General features: G+C 36.4%; 1 long non-coding RNA gene and 1 pseudogene across 1 annotated transcript in view; both read right to left on the bottom strand.

Annotated features, from left to right (window-relative positions):
- LOC138172693 (uncharacterized) overlaps positions 1-19,177 on the bottom strand; it is a 384,760-nt gene that overhangs the window by 129,922 nt on the left and 235,661 nt on the right. The window contains exon 5 of the long non-coding RNA XR_011171223.1: positions 7,266-7,320. This is a non-coding gene — a long non-coding RNA (uncharacterized lncRNA). The remainder of the gene's footprint in view (positions 1-7,265; positions 7,321-19,177) is intronic.
- On the bottom strand, positions 11,834-12,813 carry LOC138172531 (myeloid leukemia factor 2 pseudogene; annotated as a pseudogene).

Raw genomic sequence — 19,177 nt, 5'->3', positions numbered from 1 at the left:
AAATCACAACCCACTCAATACTTTAGGGGACTGTATTTGTGATTTGCTGTGACTAGAAAATTTCATCACAAGTTATCTTGCCCTTTGGCAATGTCCTGCACTTAACTAAGATGGTCCTATGATAACAGACATATGGTCCTTGAAACATTTCTAGTTTAGTAGGAGTTGCCAGAATATCCATTGTACTAGCATAGTCTTTGAAAACCAAAGTCCAATCCATGCCATAATGAGGCACTGAAATAGGACAATGTGAAATCAGGAAAAGCTATCTGACAAAGGCTATTTGTTCTTGGGCACAGGGTATGGACTGGGGAATAAAGAACTTCTCAATACTGATCTCTTGACAGGATTACATCCTTTTCACAAAGGTACACCTTTCCCATCAAGAAGAATCAAGACTATTTCTGTTAAATCCTGCATAAGCTTAATTTTTATTTATAAAATCATAGAAATTAGTTTTGGAAAATACCTCAGAGATCATCTAGTATCAACAAAAGATGTCTTGGAAAGAACCCTCCATACATTATACCTTATAATTTGTCATCTTGACCTTGCTTGATGGTCCCTTTGAGGAAGAGGGCCTTCCCCCATCAATTAATCAAATTAGCAAAGATTTATAAATGGCAACTATGTGACAGAAAGTATATTAATGAGTAAATAGAGACAAAATGAAAATAGTGTCTGTCCTTAAAGAATTTACATATTAGGAGGGCAGAGCCAACATGGCAGAGAGAAGTCATGAAGTTGCCTGAGTTCTCCCAGTTTTCCTTGGAAACAAAGTTAAGTCAAGCCTCTAAATGGATTCTGGAGCAATAAGAACCCATGAAAAGACGGAATAAAACAATTTTCTAGCTTAACATAACTTGTAAAGAGTTCGGGAAAGGTCTATCTCACTTGAGTAAAAAGGGAACACAGTCCAGCTCAGATGATGTCTGGGCAAAGCAGCAGGAGCTTCATAACCAACAACACAGATTAGCAACAAAGGCCCCTAGGTCCTGGCTCAGCAGGCTAGTGGAACATTGGGCCAGTCGTGAGGCCTACAACCCCAGGGCAGGAGGCAAATTGCCAGCCCTGTTACCTTGGCACAACAGGCAGTCCAACAGGCAGGCCAAAAGCACCTGAGGCTCCAGTGTGGAAAGCCAGTGAGTGACCAGTCCCATGGCACCCAGCAAAAAATGCTTGGGATAGTGCCACAGGAGCAAAGTTCAATTTTTTTTAATGAGCAAAATATAAAAAAAGCCCTGATTACAGAAAGCTACTTTGGCAATAGAGAGATCAAAACACAAACTCTGGAGAGGACGACAATGTCAAAATGCCTACAAGTGAAACCTCAAAGAGGAATATGAATTGGGCTCAAGGTCAAAAAGTCCTATTGGAAGAGCTCAAAAAGTATTTTAAAAATCAAGGAGAGGTAGAAGAAAAATTGGGAAAAAAAATAAGAGTTATGCAAGAGAATAATGGTGGGTGGAGGGAAGAGTCAACAGCTTGGAAAAGGAAGCACAAAAATTGACTGAAGAAAATAACTCCTTTAAAAGTAGAATTGGCCAAATGGGAAAGGAGTTACAAAAGTTAACAGAAGAAAATAAATCCTAAAAAGTTAGAACTGGGCAAGCGGAAGCTAGTGACTCTATGAGACATCAAGAAATCAGTCAAACAAATGAAAAGGATGAATAAATAGAATAAATTGTAAAATATGTCATTGGGAAAAACACTGACCTGGAAAATAGATCCAGGGGAGATAATTTAAGAATTTTTGTATTACATGAAAGCCATGGTAAAAAAAAAAACAAACAAAAAAAATGCTCTGATATCCTAGAACGAGAAGGTAAAATAGCCATTGAAAAAATCCACCAATCATCTCCCAACAGAGACACCAAAATGAAAACTCCAAGGAATATAAAGGGGGAAAGGAGAGATAAAAGTATAAATTGGGGGAGGGGAGATGGGATGGAGGGAAATACATAGTTAGTAAAAATAACTGTGAATGGTAATGTGAAGAACTTTCCCACAAATCAGAAGCAGATAGCACAGTAGTTTAAAAAACAGACTCCTAAACTGTGTTGTTTATAAGAAATACATTTGAAGCAGAGTAAAGGTAAAAGACTAGAGTGGAATATATTAGGCTACAGCTGAAGTAAAGAAAACAGAGGTAGCAGTGGCTACGTGGCTCAGTGAATAGAGCACCAGTCCTAGAGTCAGGAGGACCTGGGTTCAAATATGACCTCAGACACTTAACACTTATTAGCTGTGTAACCTTGGGCAAGTCACTTAACCCCAATTGCCCTGACTTCCACCCTCCAAAAAGGAAAAAGAAAAAAAAAAAGAAAACGGGGTAGTAATCCTTCATCAAAGAGAACAATGATAATGAGACAATATAACAAAATTTATGGGATATAGCCAAAGCAGTTCTTAGAGGAAATTTTATATCCCTAAATGTTTGCATGAATAAAATAGAGAAAGAAGAGACCAATAAGTTGGTTGTACAACTAAAATGTTAGGGAAAGAAAAACAAATTGAAAATCCCCAACTAAATACTAAACGAGAAATTCTGAAAATTAAGAAAGATTAATAAATATGAGAAGTAAGAAAACTATTGAACTAATTAATGAAACAGAACTGGTTTTATAAAAAAACAATAAAATAAATAAACTTAGGGTTAATTTTATTTTAAAAAGAAAGAAAATCAAATTACCTATATCAAAAATGAAAAGGGTGAATTCACAACCAGTAAAAAGGAAATTAAAACAATAATTAGGAGTTATTTTGCCCAACTCTATGCCAAAAATCTGACAATCTAGGTGATATGGATGAATATTTACAAAATGTAAATTGCCCAGATTAAAAGAAGAGGAAATAATGTGCTTAAATAACAGCACTTTAGAAAAAGAAATTGTACAAGCCATCAATAAATTCCCTGAGAATAAAATCTCCAAGGCCAGATGGATTTACAGGGCAATTCTACCAAACAATTAAAGAAGAATTAATTTCAATACTAAATGAAATATTTGGGAAAATAGTCAAATTCCTTTTATGACACAAATATGGTGCTGATTCCTAAACCATGAAGAGCCAAAACAGAGAAATAAAATTATAGACCATTTTTCCTAATGAATATTGATGCAAAATTTTTACATAAAATATCAACAAAGAGATTTTAGCAATTTATCATGAGATAATACACTACAACCAGGTGAGATTTATACCAGGAATGCAGGGTTCATTCTATATTAGGAAAACTATGAGTATAATTTACCATAACAATAACAAAACTAACAGAAATCATATGATTACCTCAAGAGATACAGAGACATTTTTTAACAAAATACACTACCCATTCCTATATTTAAAAATACTAGAGAACATAGGAATAAATTGAGTTTTCCTTAAATTGATAAGCAGTAGCTATCTAAAATCATCAGCAAGCATTATATATAATGTGAATAAGCTAAAAGCATTAGCAATAAGATTAGGGGTGAAACAAGGGTGCTCATTATCACAACTATTATTACATTATCTCATATCTCATTATCACACAGTATTCAATACTGTACTAGAAATGTTAGCTTTAGGAATGAGAAGAAAAAGAAATGCAAGCAATTAGAATAGACAATGAAGAAACAAAACTATCACTCTTTGCAAATGATATGATAGTATGCTTAGAGAATCCTAGAGAATCAACTAAAAAAACCACTTGAAACAATTAACAACTTAAGGAAAGTTGCAGGCATAAAATAAACCCACAGAAATCTTCAGTATTTCTTTATATGACCAACAAAGCCCAACAAGATATAGAAAGAGAAATGCCATTTAAATAACTACAGACAATATAAAATATTTGGGAGTCCACCTACCAAAACAAACCCAAGAGCTCTATGAACACAATTACAAAACACTTCTCATACAAATAAAATCAGATCTAAACAATTGGAAAAATATCAATTGCTTATGGGTAAGCCAAGCTAATATAATAAAATGGACAATTCTAAGAATTTACATACTGTTAGGTAATGTATGTGCATATGTAATTTTCATGTGTATATACAGAGAGAGTCTACATATTACACATATGCGTTTATATATGTATATATAACTATATAGACATTACACATATACATATGTAAAATATTTTGAGGAGACGGAAGGTGTTAGCAGCTAAAGAAGGAAAAAAGTGAATGAAGACCATTGATTAAGAGTTAGAAGGGGCCCTAAAGCAGGAATTACTAAATTTTGTTGTGTCACAAATTCCTGTGAGAATTTAGTGAAACCTATGAACCCCTTCTTATAAGGATGTTTTTAAATGAATAAAAACAAGATACATAGGATTACAAAGGAAATCAATTATACTAGAATATAATTATAAATATTTTTAAAACAAATTCATTGACTCCAAGTGAGAAACTAGTCCAACAACCCTCATTTTTGCAGAAGAGGAAATTAGAGCTCAGAGGAGTTAAACCACATGCCAAGGTCATATTGTGGTAAATACATAGTAGTAAATCATAGTAAAACTAAGATTTCAACCTAGATCACCTGGCTCCAAATCCAGCATACTTTCTACATGCATTATGTAGCCAATTCCATCTAGGAATAACTCTGATTGCTAGGAATTGTGAAGAAATTGTTCCTTATATCAAGTCTAAATTTTTCTTTTGTCTCTTACCCCTAGTTCAACTCTCTAGGTCTAAAAACAACAAATTTAATCCCACTTGTACATGAGAGTCATTCCAGTACTTGTAGATAACTATCATGTTTCATGTTCCAGTCCTATCATTAATAGGTTCTCTCTTCAGACTAAACATCCACAATTACTTCAAGACTCTTCAAGACTATAGCATACCACTGAGTCCTTTCTTCATCCTGGCTGCCTTCTAATGGATACCTCAGTATCCTGTCTAAACTGTGGTCTGATCACAGCAAAATTCAAAACCAACTATAATCTCTCTATTCTGTAAACATAATGCTTCCCTTGAAGTAGTCTTGTATCACATCAGCATTTTTGCCTGCCTAATAACACTGTTGATTCATATTGACCTAGCTGTCCACTAAAATTCCCAGATCATTTTCAAATAAACTTTTATCCAGCCATATTCCCCCACTCCCCTACTTAAGTTCAAAAATAACTTTCAAGTGTAATAATTTACATACATACCTATAAAATTGATTTTTTTAGCTTCAACTCAGTATTTTAGCCTGTGAAAAAGCATCAGCAGTCATGAAGAAGGGTAATTTTTCTGGCATGAAGATCAGGAAAGTTCACTCTCCACTTTCTAGGCTCTGACTTATGTTCATACAAGTAAAAATAAGGCAAGAAATATCCAAGAACTTTTGTTTCAAGAGTCCTGCTCTCAGCATACCTGAGTAAGCATATGCTGCTCACCATATGGAAAAAGTCAAAAGCAACTCCCTCTTTCCCTAACGTAACCTTAGTATCTTTCCAGGAAAAAAAAAAGTGGGAAAAGTTTTTAAAAATAAACAACAACAACAAAAAAAAACACCTGAACTAAGGTGGCCAATGAGGTTTTGTTTATTTAGGTTATCAGAGTGGCATGAGTCTCTTCCCAAGGTTTCACTTTTCCAAGAATCTAAAGCAAGTAATTTATCTTGAGGAAAGTCTCAATCCATTGATTTCATCTCCAGAAGCTAACAAGCATCAACTATTCACCAATAAATTCATTTTAATAGTAATATCATTCAGGGTCCTAATAGTCTTCCAACCTCCCAACAATCTGACTATGGACATTTCCATCATGTACAAAGTGATTGCAATCAAAAGTCCCTGCACAGGCTTGCCTCCTAATAAGCTTACCAAGTTTTCTCCAAAAAGTTCAAGTGCCTGAACGCTCATCAGGTTGATTGGGATACTGCCATGATTAACCTTCCCTTTACTATAATTTGGCACAGAAAATAGAGAACTGTAAGCTAGGAGAGCTACGAACTAGTTCTGTCAATTCTATTACCACACTATCTATATCACATGTTTTTCCAATTTCTTAATGTCTCAACGTCTTGAGTCATTCACGCATATTTAATTTATGGCAATTTAAATTGTGTGAAGAAGCTAATAGCTCTGGAATAATGCATCACCTCATACTGAATTTAATCAGGGTCTATTAATGGGAAGGCTATTTTTCCCTCTTTACAGTAAGAATTATAGAACTTGGATCTATCTAACTCAGTCTCTGAATAAGTAGAAATCTATTGTACACCATCCCTAACAAGTATCCATCAAGCGTGTTAAAAAAAAAAATCCACTACCTCCCAATTCTTTCCATAAGTCTCTTCAACAAAGCTTAATATCCTCAGTTTCTTCAGCTGATGTGGCCTGGCTTCCTTAATATGCTGACAATTATCTTCTGCATATCTTCTAGCTTATTAATGTTATTACTAAAATATAGTCCCTAGAATTAAATGCAATATATCTCATGTGACTTTAGAAGGCAGCGTAAAGTAGAACTTAGCACCTAACTCATTTTGGACATTCAATTAGTGTAACCAAATATTGCATTAGCTTCTTTAGCTTCTAATCCAATGGTTAGTTGACCTATATTCAGCTTGTAATCTACTTTAAATGTCAATTAAAATCCAACTGTCTAAAAGAAGCCTTCTACAGCTCTTCATTAAGTTGGTACCTTCCCTCTGTTAATTACATCCTATTTTCCTGTATATGGCTTGCTTTGTATATATTTGTCTGCATGTTCTCTCCCTTATTAAATTGTAAACTCCTTGAGGGCATAAATAACCTTTTGCCTTTTTTGTATACCCAGTGTTTAACACCATGAGAAACATTGTAGGCACTTAATAAATTTTGTATAAATTGATTGTTAAAACTACTAAAAGATTTTTCACATTGACTGTTTTCTTTCTATGCCCTTTGCTGCCTATATTTTTACTTTTGACTCTGAAACCAACTGTAAGAACTTCTTTAAAATGTCATATGCTATTAAATCCATTCTTCTAACCTGTCATAATCTCTTTGATTTCTGATTCTGTCACACAATACATTAGATATTCTCCTCTATCTATGTGTTATCTGAAAAATGTGATAAGCAGAGCATTTATAACTTTGTCCATCACTAATAAAAAAAAATACTGAACAGAATAGGGTCAAATGGATCCCTGTGGTATTCCACCAGAAACCTTTAATTTCCATATATTAATGTCCATCCATTAATCATTACTCTTGGGATCCCATAATTCAACCACCTAACTCTACCATCATCCATCCCACATCTATCTTGTCCATAATAGTAGCAAGAGAGTCTTACCTGTTAAAATCCATGTATATCTCTGGCATTCTCCTTCTATGCTGGATTAGTAACCCTGTCACAAAAAGGAAACGAAAAAATATTAATATAACCTTTTCTTGGTAAAGTTGTCCTGGATCTTAGTGACCATTTCTCTTTCTGAGTACATAAAACTAACCCTTAAATAATACATATATTATTAGTGATTCTATTGATCTAACTTCTCCATAAAGCAATTTAGAATCATAAAAAGTCACTAAAGAGTTCATTCCCTTTAGTCCAAAAATCCCATTACTAGACGTAAACCACATGGAAGTCAAAGACAGAAAGAAAGGCATCACATTCATAAAAGCATTTTTAGTAGTAGAAAAGCAAACCTGGAAACAAAGTGGGTAAATATTGATTAGGGAATGGCTTAATGAAGTTGAAGTAGACTGACGTAATGGAATACTGCTATGCATTGATTGTGAAGAAAACAATGGAAAAATCATCACAAACTAATATAGTATACAATAAGTAGAAACAGGATGACGATAATAACAATAGTAATAGATAACATTTAAAGAGTATTTTAAAGTTTACAAAGTGCTTTACATATGTTGTCTCATTTGGTCCTTACATCTCTGTCTGGTAGTTACTATTATTGTTCCTGTTTTACTCATGAGGAAACTGAGTTTCAGAGAGATTAGTGCCTTTCCCAGGGCCACACAGATAGTGAGCATTTGAAGCAAGATTTGAGCTCTTTCTGAGTTTCAGTTGAACATACCACCTACCTACCTGTTGTATACAACTACAATAATATAAACAAAAGCACTGAAAGGCAGCCAAATTCTGGCTAATTATATTGGTCAATCTTTTCTCTGGAAGATATATCATGAAACATACTTTCCTTCCTCAGGAGAAAGGTAGAAGACTACAAATGCAGAACCTTGCATGATGTTAGACAGGGTTAGTGTGTTGGTTTTGTTGAGCTAATTTTTCTATGTTAAAAGGGAAATTCCATGGCAGGGGAAAGGGAAGACATATTGGAAAAGTACTGGGATGAGCATCAATGAGGTACTGTGATAAGGACATCGATAACAAAGGTCATCAAGAAAACTTATTAAATATAATGCACTCTGGAATTTTAACTAAAATCAAAGAAAACTTGATTGATCTATAATTCGAAGACTTCATCTACATCAAATTGTATCACATAGTGGGAAGAATGCTAGACTTGGAGATAGTAGGTATATGAACTCAGGAAGCTAGGTAGAAGAGTTGATATAGAATGCCAGGTCTAGAGTCAAGAGTTTAAATCTGACCTCAGACACATATAGCAGTGTGACCCTGAACAACTTACTTAACCTTGTTGGCCTCAGTTTCCTCATCTGTAAAATGAGCTGGAGAAGCAAATGGCAAACCACTCCAATATCTTTGCCAAGAAAACTCCAAGTGGGGTCACAAATGGTCAGATGCGACTGAATGACTGAACAACAATAATCTGTAACCCACTTTCCACACCATTGAACAACAAAAATAATGAAAAAATGAAACCCTCATCATAAATATACATAGTCCAGAAAGACAAAATCCTGCATTGACCATGCTTGAAAATGTATATCTTTCTCTATATTTTAAGTTTATCACTACTCTGGCAGGAAATTGAAGGTGTATTCTTATCTTCACTCTTCTGAATTCATGGCTTATCATTGTACTGATCTGAATTCCAAAATCTTTCAAAGTTTGTTTCTATGATTATTCTTTTTTTTTGCTTTTGTACAACTTGTTCTCCTAACCTATTCACTTCACTTCATAGACTACCTTTTCTAAACATACAAATCTTAAATAGTACCTTTTATGCAAGTTCCAAAGCACAATTCTTTGTTGGTAATTGATAATGCATTGCAGCCTATTGATCCCATCATACATTATTGATATTGTCTTTTGAATGATCCTCAACTTTAGTTCTTCAAAGATCAGGGTATACCATGATTTGATGCTATATAACATCACCAGAAAAATATGAGTTTTTAGAAAAAAGAAAGCTCTCATTAAAACAAGCAATCCAGCTTTCTCTTTTCATTATATTTAATTCTAAGCCTAATTCATTATCTGTCTGGAGTGTGTTTCTATAGCAATATGGAAAATTATTTTGGGGTCAGAATATATATGCCTCACTTATTAAGAAGTAAAAATAGTTGAAAAGAAGTTATTGAGTCTTTTCTAGAATCTTGTGTAATTTTAAGAGATACATGGGAAACTGCTTAGTGGAAGACATTTATTAAGGTAACATCTTTGTTCTAATAAATTAAATCAATAAACAATAGGATCCTATATTTCCTTATTTTCCATAAAGTATGTGTGTGTAAGGACATAGTCTGTGGTATTATATGTTATGAAAGCCTAGCTGCTCCCTTCCTTTTCTCCACACCTTTCTCAATCATTTCATTAATAATATCCAGGATACATGTGGAAGTTTTGTGCCATTGACTAAAGATAGAGATTGGTGGTCAACTTATTTTCTAGATAAATATTGTTGTTTCTAGTAGAACTATCTTCTGATTATTCCAAGCATTTGTTATTCTTAGATCTTTCAAATATATTGAACAAAACTCCCTCAATGCCTTGAAAATGTTGTCATCTCCAGCATAAATTTCCTTTTTGCATACTTAGTCTAGCCTCAGTGCTCTTCCCCTCTTGATATTCTTCTCATCTTTATATTTCATATCTTCATACTTCACATCAGAAACCATAATATTAGAATTCAAACATGGTGGCTCCATTGTCATTGGTGGTTTCCTTCAAGTGTCAAAGACAGGCTTTGAACATGGGTCTCTCTTGACTATAAATGTAGTTATTTCTTCTTCACACAAGCTCTCAGATTTAATCTTTTTAATTAAAATTTTATTGTCAGCTTTGGTTTTGATATCACCTTTATTTCCCTCTCTTCTCCTCCTCCCAGAGAAGCATTCCTCATAACAAAGAATCACAAAGGAAAACCAAATGTCAACAAAACCAATAGTTCAACCAAGTTAAACTTTACATGCAGTGCTTACCAGTTTATCCTCAATCTCTGCAAAGAAGAGAGAGATATATCATATCCCTTCTTTGGACCCAGACTTTATAATTTCATAAAATTCAGTTTCACTTTGTTATTGTTGCTGTTCAAGTCCCAACTAAAATTTGACCTACAAGAAGCCTTTTCCAATCCCCCATTGGTCATCTCTAATTTATCTCATATGTCTTTTTTGTTTTTTTGGTATATAAGTGTCTACATGTTGCCTCTCCCATTAGACTGTGAGCTTCTTTAGAACAAAGTCAGGTTTGTTTCTTTGTTTTTTTTTTCCTTGTCTTTGAATCTCCAGCAGTTAGTACAGTATGTGGCACAAAGGAGGCATTTGATAAATATTTGTGTATTTATTTATCACTTTCTTCCAAGATTCCTGTCATTTCTACTTAGCTGGGGGATTTTGTGGAAATTATGTAAATTTACTGAGCCCCAGCTTCCTCAGTTGTACAATAATACCTACATTACAAGGCTGTCATTTAAGGGACCAAATGAAATAATAAACATGAAAATGTCAAAACGATAAAATGCTCTATAGGTGTCAGCTGGTATGCTATATGCAAAAATTGACTAAAAACCCTATAGAACAACGAGGTGAGGATAAGGTGGTGAAGAGTATGACTCACTTCCCAAAATAAGGGGAAAAGACAAGTGAAAGTATTGACATGAGGGCAATATGAGTGAAAACTAAATATCCTCCCTCTTCGCTCCAACTACTGAGAAGTAAACTTTAAATTAAATATCTCAAATAATATTCAAGACAATACTTAAGATATTAATGAGGTGAATTAAATGCAAAATTGTTGCTATACAACTTTTAATGAGTTATTATAGTTATTCATTTATAAACATGTGCTTGCATTCAAGATGTGTAATTGAAAGAGATATATAACAAATCTGTTCCGCCTCAACATTCACATCCTTGTTTAATGAACACTGAATATTTAGTGTAATCCGAACGAATTAAATAGGAAGCAACAGAAAAAGTCAGTAAATTCACTGTGGGAAGGGTGAGATTGAGAAGGGGAGTCAGGCCATGTAAAAGCAATAAAGGGGACAGTGAAAATATCCCCCTAAAGCTTCCTAAGCATGAAGGGGGCAGCTCACCTCTACTTAATGTTAAATTGGGGGAAAGGGAATTATTTTTTTTTAAAGCAATCGGGGTTAAGTAACTTGTTCAAGGTTACACGGCCAGTTATTTCTAAATGTGGTGCTAAGTATCTGAGCCCGGATTTGAACCCAGGTCATCCTGACACTGGAGCCAGTGCTCTTACTTGCTGAGCCACCTGGCTGCCCCTAAGCAATTGGGGTTAAATAACTTGCTCAAGGTTACACAGCCAGGTGTTTCTGGGTGGGTGCTAAGTGTCTGAGCCCAGATTCGATCCACAAGTCATCCTGAGAGTGGAGCTGGTGCTCTTACTCGCTATGCTACCTGGCCACCCCTGGGAAAGGGAATTGTTCCAAGGGATTACTTTTCTGCCCCTCACAGACTGAACCTAGAGGGTGAAGGGAGAGAAAGCATGTCATATAGGAAGGAAGGAGGGAAATAGAAGCTGGATGATGAGGTTCTTGGTGGTTGTGGTCAACTCTCCAATTTAGGAGAATTTCTTTCCTTTCCTAGACCAGTTGAGACCTACATCACCAAAATAGGGTCTAAGAGGATCTTTATCCCACTCCCACACTCTTAAAATATTAGAATAAGTGGGTTTCCTCCAAATGCCAGAGGAATGACTGAGGGACTTCCTCACCTGTGATCCCTTCCCTACCAACACTTAGGAGAGGACCTGGGGGGGGGGCCCCTCACCAGTCATAGCATTGTGACTGTCGGGAGGGAGAATCCTCAGGGCCCTGTGTAGCCAGCCAAGAGGATGCCTCAGTCCTTCTACCCCCACTGGCCCCAGTAGCCTCATGCTGATGAAATTTCAGGGGTCACTGTGGCTGGTATCAGGATGTCTCTCTCCTCCATTCATTGTCAAATGCTTCAGCATCACTCTCATCCAAATTGATGTAGTCCCGTCATTCTTGTTGTTCCCCAGTTCAGTGAGTTAGGGAACGCTGAAGGATGTCTCAGATGTGATGCCCAATGGACATCTGCTCTAGCCTGCTGTCAGAGTTCCTCACTGTTCTCCTTGTCTCCCAGATCCCACCTGGTGCTAAGTGCATCTCAGATGTTTCTTGGTAGACTTTGGAAGCACCATCACCCAGGTTGGAGTAAGAGATGACCATGGAGGATGAAAAGGTCTGACAGTTGTCTCCATTTGTCATGTGCTCCACATTCCCAATCATATCATTCATCATCCCAAACATGTCCATGAAGCCACCTGTCATTCCCAGCATCCCAAAGGGTGAGACAGGCCCAGCCTGCATCCTCTAGCTAGAAGGTCGAGCCCCTAGTATGCTTCCATCTGTGATGCTAAGGAAAGGGCTGTAGCCAAAGCTCATGTGTCATCGATGAATAGCAAAAGGATCCACGAGGAACATAAGATCCTCAGGTTCTCTGTCCCTCATGAACTGAAACATCCTGCTCTCAGCTTCTGGGAGCTCTGAACCAGCCCAATCCAGGGCTCTGAGGGGCCTGAGGTTCAGGTGCCTATCCAGCCGTGCATGGCATAGGCCCATGGAGTCGCAGCCCTGGTTGGGTGCTCCACTGGGCCTGGGGAGTGCTGAGGCGAGTGATAAGGCGGGTGATGAGGCCAAATAATCCTTCCTTCCTTCTTCCCTCCTCCTCCTCCTCCTCCACTTCCTCTTGCTGCTGCTGCTGCTGCTGCTGCTACACAGCCAGGCTCAGTCACTGCCAGGCCTGGGTGGAAGACTAAATTTATTTCCAAAAAAAGAAAAAATACCCACCAGATTCAAGAAGTGCCATAGTAAAGGCCTATGGATGAGCAAAACATGGAAAGTGATTTGGAATATATGTTAGTTCTGCTCTGTTAAAGGTATTATTTTCTCCCCATCTATAAATAAGGAGAGATTGCTATGAACAGAAAGCAGAGTTGCTATTTGAGATCTATTGAATTCCTAGTGTGGAAACTTCCCACTCATGCAAATCATCAGCTCTACTACTACTTAAAATCTTCGAGAGTTGCTTGTGGGAACCAAGACCAAGACATTTAGTGACGTTCCCAAGGTCACATAGTTTATATCAGAAGTAGGAACTGAAATTAGATCTTCCTAAATCTAAAGCATCCATTAACACACTCTGCTACACTCTTTCTCCTTATTTAACTCATCCATGACAGTGGGAAAGTATGAAGCAGTTATATGAGGCAAACAGAAGTTAAATGACTTACTTAAGGTCACACAGCTATTAATATTTTAACTCACTTCTCCCTACTTCTACCCCCAGATCTCTTTCAACTCCATCACTTTCTTTCAACTCCATCACTTCATTTCCATATACTTTAAATTTATATTTAAATGACAAATAGGAAGGTAAGGTTTCTGTTTTCCCCCATACCCCAGGAAATCTCAAAGGTAGCACTTCCTTAATGGATACATATAACTGCTATTAAAATACCAAACATACTAATTGCTATTTAATATCCAAGCCCAAACCGATTAAAAAGAAATATTTCGTTGTTAATTTAGGGTTTCAAGGCCATAAAAGGTATTTTTAAGATGTTGACATGATTAGAAAAGCATTATGGGTCATTTGAAGTCCAAAGGGAAAAGGTAAGAAATAAGAGAAAAAGATTAAAAAAGAAATGGAGTGGAGAAAATAGTAATGCACAGATGGTGCAGATTGAGTTCTGGAAAGTCAGATGAAAGGATTACCTGAAATTAGGAGAAAGAGCAAATTGTACAAAGGAAGAAAGGAAGTAAGTTGGAAGCAAGGAAAAGGCAAAATTAGAGAAACTTTCCTGGAATAATCTCAATTTTCAATTTGAATAAGGTAGAAAGATCATCAGGGATATGAAAATAAGGGCCTGGAGAAAACCAAAAGGAAGAAAAAGAAAGACACATGGCACAGAGGGGAATAGTTAAGCAGTTTGCGATAAGTGCAATCAAGAATTAGTCTAGCAGTGAGTGAAACATAGTAAATTGACTGGAACAGGGAAAACCATTTAGTAATTCAACAAGATAGCTCCCCCCTCCACCACCATATAACTGAATGCAGTAGGAAGTAAAGAAATTTATTTTGTACATTCTTAATTAATTTCAAGGAAATTCTAACAAAGAGAGTGTAATTATTAATGGGCAAATTGTGCCAAGTCTTTAGGGGAAAAATCAACAAACCAACTGTGCTACATGGTAGAAAATGCCAAGGAATCTGAAATGAATGCAAGCATCTGTAACCTCATCTTCATCTCTCATCTGAGGATAACACCAGCTGAAAAGTGATGGCATGAGGAATAACTGACTAATAAATCACTAGCACCATCAGGAACACATCATGACAGAAAGAGAGGGAATGCCATTTGGATCCCAGTGTCCATAGAGTCCCTCCTGGAGGATTCTCACAGAATGTCACTATAATTCATGCTTCTGAGGATGTTTCAGCGACAAAAAGGAGGGAGTTCAAGAAGGGTAAAACGTTCTAGAACAGTGATAATTACACCAACTAACATTTATGTAATAGTTTAAGATTTGCAAAGTGTTTTACAAATATTATCTCATTTTATCCTTACAACAACCCTGGGAGATAGGGCATTATCATACCTATTTTACAAGATATTTAATTCCTGGTGTTAATTAAAGGGACAAGGTTTTTAACTACTAAAGTACCAATAGATTGCAAACAGTCCCAGACAGCTATAAACATGAGTGCTATTAGAGGAATATAGCATTTAGAACTGAAAAGGACCTTAAAATTCATCTGTTTTCCAACCTTCAATTTTACATGTGAAGAAAATGAAACCCAGAGAGGTTATGATTCTGTAATATTCTCTAATAGGCTGTGTGTTTTTATTACTATCCTAGCATTACTATAGTAGCAAATGGAGAAATTTCTTAAATTGTCTTATACAGAAGGGATTGCAAAGCTTTCTCCTTTCATAAACAGTACTTGGAAGGATTAGTTCCTCGTCACTTTGTGCAGATTTTTCAGGAAGAAGCCCTAGTATAATTTAAATAATTCTGCCTAAATGTACAGGAGAAGGTAAAGAGAAGGGAGAGTCAGATGGAAAACAAGTGAGGAGCTTCCTCAAATCCCTAGACAACAGAAAGTCTTGACACAAGCATTAAACAGAGCACCCAGGTAGTAAAAGAGGGAGGATGCAAATACTATTGATCTACCCTGAGCCTTTGCAGAGTTGGAAAGACAGAGCAGAAAGCAAATGGAAGATTCCTTATAACCCATAATGACAATTCTTGTATGCCAGCCAGCCTTACAGTTGTCAGGACAAAACTATGAGAGAAGGTTTCAAAATTAGAGGCATTCACATCAGCATGTCCATTTTGGAGCTATAAGCTCACCCAAAGTGTTCATCTTTTAAGATCCAGTCATTGAAGACTTCAATGAAGGAAAAGAAGCAGGCATCATCTGCTGAAAGCTGGGAAAGGTAGAATAGCAGTCATGGAGGCACAGAAGGGGGCAGGTAACAAACTCTTCCCACCTTAAGGAAGCATTGGAGAACTGCAGGAAACAGAGTTGCACAGGACAGTGACAGGGATATAGATGGAGAACAATATCACCTGCAAAGAGCAAATGGAAGCCCATGATGCTAGGAGTGCAGATGGGGGCTTAACAGTACATACAGACATATTGGCTTTGAAGAAGGAGCACCAGAGTGGTGAGAAATTATCAATTCTATGTAAGGCAGTAAAGCATGCTTTAAAGAAGTGATTTAAAGAAGTAGATCACTGAGAATTATAGTAAAGAGGGAGGCAGAGGGAAGAAGAGTTATTGGCAGACATCATTAATTTCTGACTAATTAAATTTCATTCCTCTTTCTACTAATTTTTGAATTAAGACTTTTCATGTTTTGTGTCTTGTGAGTCCATGTGCCTACAAGAGGAGATGGTGTCTATTCTTGCAATCAGCATCAGAGAACTCAAATACTGAAGTTCCCAGATCATCTTGGAAGGGTCAACAATCCACATAAATAACATAAATAATAAATAAATTCTCCAAGGTGTACCCTGAGCACTGTCAGAAGGAATCCCTGACACAAGGATTTTCCATACCTTAGGCAGTCCAAGGTGATAATTTATTGTTAAAATGAGAGTTTTGTTCTTGCTATTTGAAAACAGCTTATAGATGAATATGGATTCTGATGATGAGAATCTTTCTGTCACATTAACTAGTTCTTTCACACAGAAAGAAGTAGGGGAAACTCAGATTCACAGGATTATTTTCCATCTTTTCTTTAACTTTTTTCTTATTTACAATGGAAGAGACCTTCCTGACTTGCAACTTTTCCCTTGCAATTTCAAATATCCATCATTCATAATGCCAAATCATGCATCCTAAATGTGTTATAGATATCATACTTCAATGAATCTGCCTAATATCTTGTCCCCAATTGAGGGCTCCTCAGAAGTATGTTGGTAAGTGTTGAACAACTAGATCTCTGACAGGAAAATGTATTTTCAGTTTAGTCTGGATTATTAACATTTTCTCCAGTACTTATTCAAGTCTATATTTCAATAAAGTAATAAATCAAGTTCTCATTTGGAGCATTTGTTGATTTCCAAGGTGCAAACACTTACTCTGATAATCTAACAATTGACTATTAACTGCTATTTTAAGCTTACTCCAGCACACTATTGAGCCTCTTCTCCATGAACTAAGGAAATGCCCAATATTTATTCATTTCCCCCCTATTTAGAAAAATCTCCAGTATATAACCCTTGGAAAGAAGAGAGGGCTTCTCCTTTAGTTTCATGGAAAGCTAAGACTGTGTTGATGTTAGACAATATATCCATTAGACATAGTAGCAGTCATATATTATCTGAGAATCAAAGGATCATGAAAGGCAGTATGGAAAAGGAGATAGATGTTTAGCCTTGTATTCAGAAGACCCAAGTTCAAATACTGCTTCTGGCACATACTGGCTGTGTGGTCCTAAACAAGTCATTTAAGCTGTCATTAATGGCCCCAGGCTATTGAGACTGTAAATTTCAGGGCTGGTGCCCATCCTCATTGTTGGAGGGAATCTACTCCTCAGAAGTTGCTTACCCTAATGAAATTACAGGTTCAGAACCACTCCTTTTCCCAAAGGAAAATGCTAGAATCATAGAATTAAAGCTAGAAAGGACTATAATCCAACCCTCTCATTTTAGAGATGAAGATAATAAGATTCTGTTACTTAAGGGATTTTCCTAGGTAACACAGGAAATAAATGGCAGAACCAGGATCTGAACCCATGTCATAGGGCTTCTAATCTAGCTCCCTTTCAATTGTACCATGTTGTCTCCCAATCTTACCTGTGCAAATTTGTGTGACTTGTTAAGGGCCTTGATATACATTTAATTATACAATGCTATAAACTATATTGCTTGTCTTAGTGCTACATGGAAAGACTAAGAGCATGTACTCCATACATATTTTATGTTTGTCTTTAATACTCTAGCAATCTAAAGTGGTTTGTCTTTGATGCTTTTCCATAACCCATCATTTTTCTTCCTTAAAAGGAAAGGATAAGGAAGATCCTCAACCAAAAGGTTTCCCTCTGGCCCTGAATACACTTAATTAAGAAATCCCTGATTCTTGCTTTCATAATTAGCTATTCCAAGGAGAAAAAAATCTAGGAAATTACACTTCATTAGTATAACATGCACACAAAAGGTACTCAGAAAATATGCTTAAACTTCATGGTCTTTTCCAAGTCTTAGTATGATCACTCTCTACTAGGACATGCCATTCACCCATTCATTCAACCAATATTTCATAGAATCATAGAATCTCAGAAAGGAAGGGATATCAAAGGTCCTCTAGTCTAACCCATATCTAAATAATAATTTCCTCTACAAAATTACAGACAAATATCCATTCTACCTTTGCTCAAAGCCCGCTGCTACAGGGAACTCTCTACCTTCTAAAAAAGTTATTCTGTTTTGGAGCATAATTATTTGCAAACTTTTCCTCACTTAAACACTAACTTTTATTCTTTGTAAAACTTTCTCTCTATGAATGCCTCCTATTTTTAAGCACTGTACAAGATGCTGTAATGGACACATACAAAAATAAGACTGCCCTCTGACCTCAGAGACTTTATCTTCTGGTAGAGGAGAAAGACCATGTATGTATACAAATAATTCTAATATAGAGGTAGAATGTGATAGTACAATAGCAGAGGTATAAAAAGCTAAGTTAGTTCAAAGGAGGAAGATGACACATTTTGAGTGGCAGTGGAGAAGAAAGCAGGAAAGGAAGGTTTAATTTAAAGTACAATTTGAGTTTGATGACTGTGTAAAAATGTGTAAGTATCAAACAGATAAAGTTGGGTAGAATGGACACTTTGGAAACAGTATGAATTAAAACTACAAGTATTTCTCACCTTCTAAGAAAGCCCAGGATAGGAACGGCTAGGTGGCGCAGTGAATAGAGCACTGGCCCTGGAGTCAGGAGGACCTGAGTTCAAATCCAGCCTCAGACACTTAACACAAAACTAGCCATGTGACATTGGGCAAGTCAATTAACCCCAAATGCCCTGCCTTACTCCCTCCAAAAAGCAAAAAAAAAAAAACAAAAATAAAACAAAAGAAAGCCCAGGACGTTAATAAAAGTGCAGTTTGATTAGATGCATGATGGGGAGTAGAGAGAGATAAGAGTAGAGTGATATGGGCAGCTAGATGGCACAGTGAGTAAAGTGCCAGCCCTGGAGTCAGGAGGACCCGAGTTCAGTTCTGGCCTCAGACACTTAGCACCCACCCACACACACACACACACACACAAAAAAAAACTAGCCATATAACCTTGGACAAATTACTTAACCTCAAT

This window comes from Petaurus breviceps, unplaced genomic scaffold (genome assembly GCF_028583685.1).
Source record: "Petaurus breviceps papuanus isolate PSGF00001 unplaced genomic scaffold, PetGlider_PUasm1.0 551, whole genome shotgun sequence".
Lineage (NCBI taxonomy): Eukaryota > Metazoa > Chordata > Mammalia > Diprotodontia > Petauridae > Petaurus > Petaurus breviceps.
Note: the sequence above shows the minus strand (reverse complement) of the source record. Positions and strands in the feature narration are given on the sequence as shown.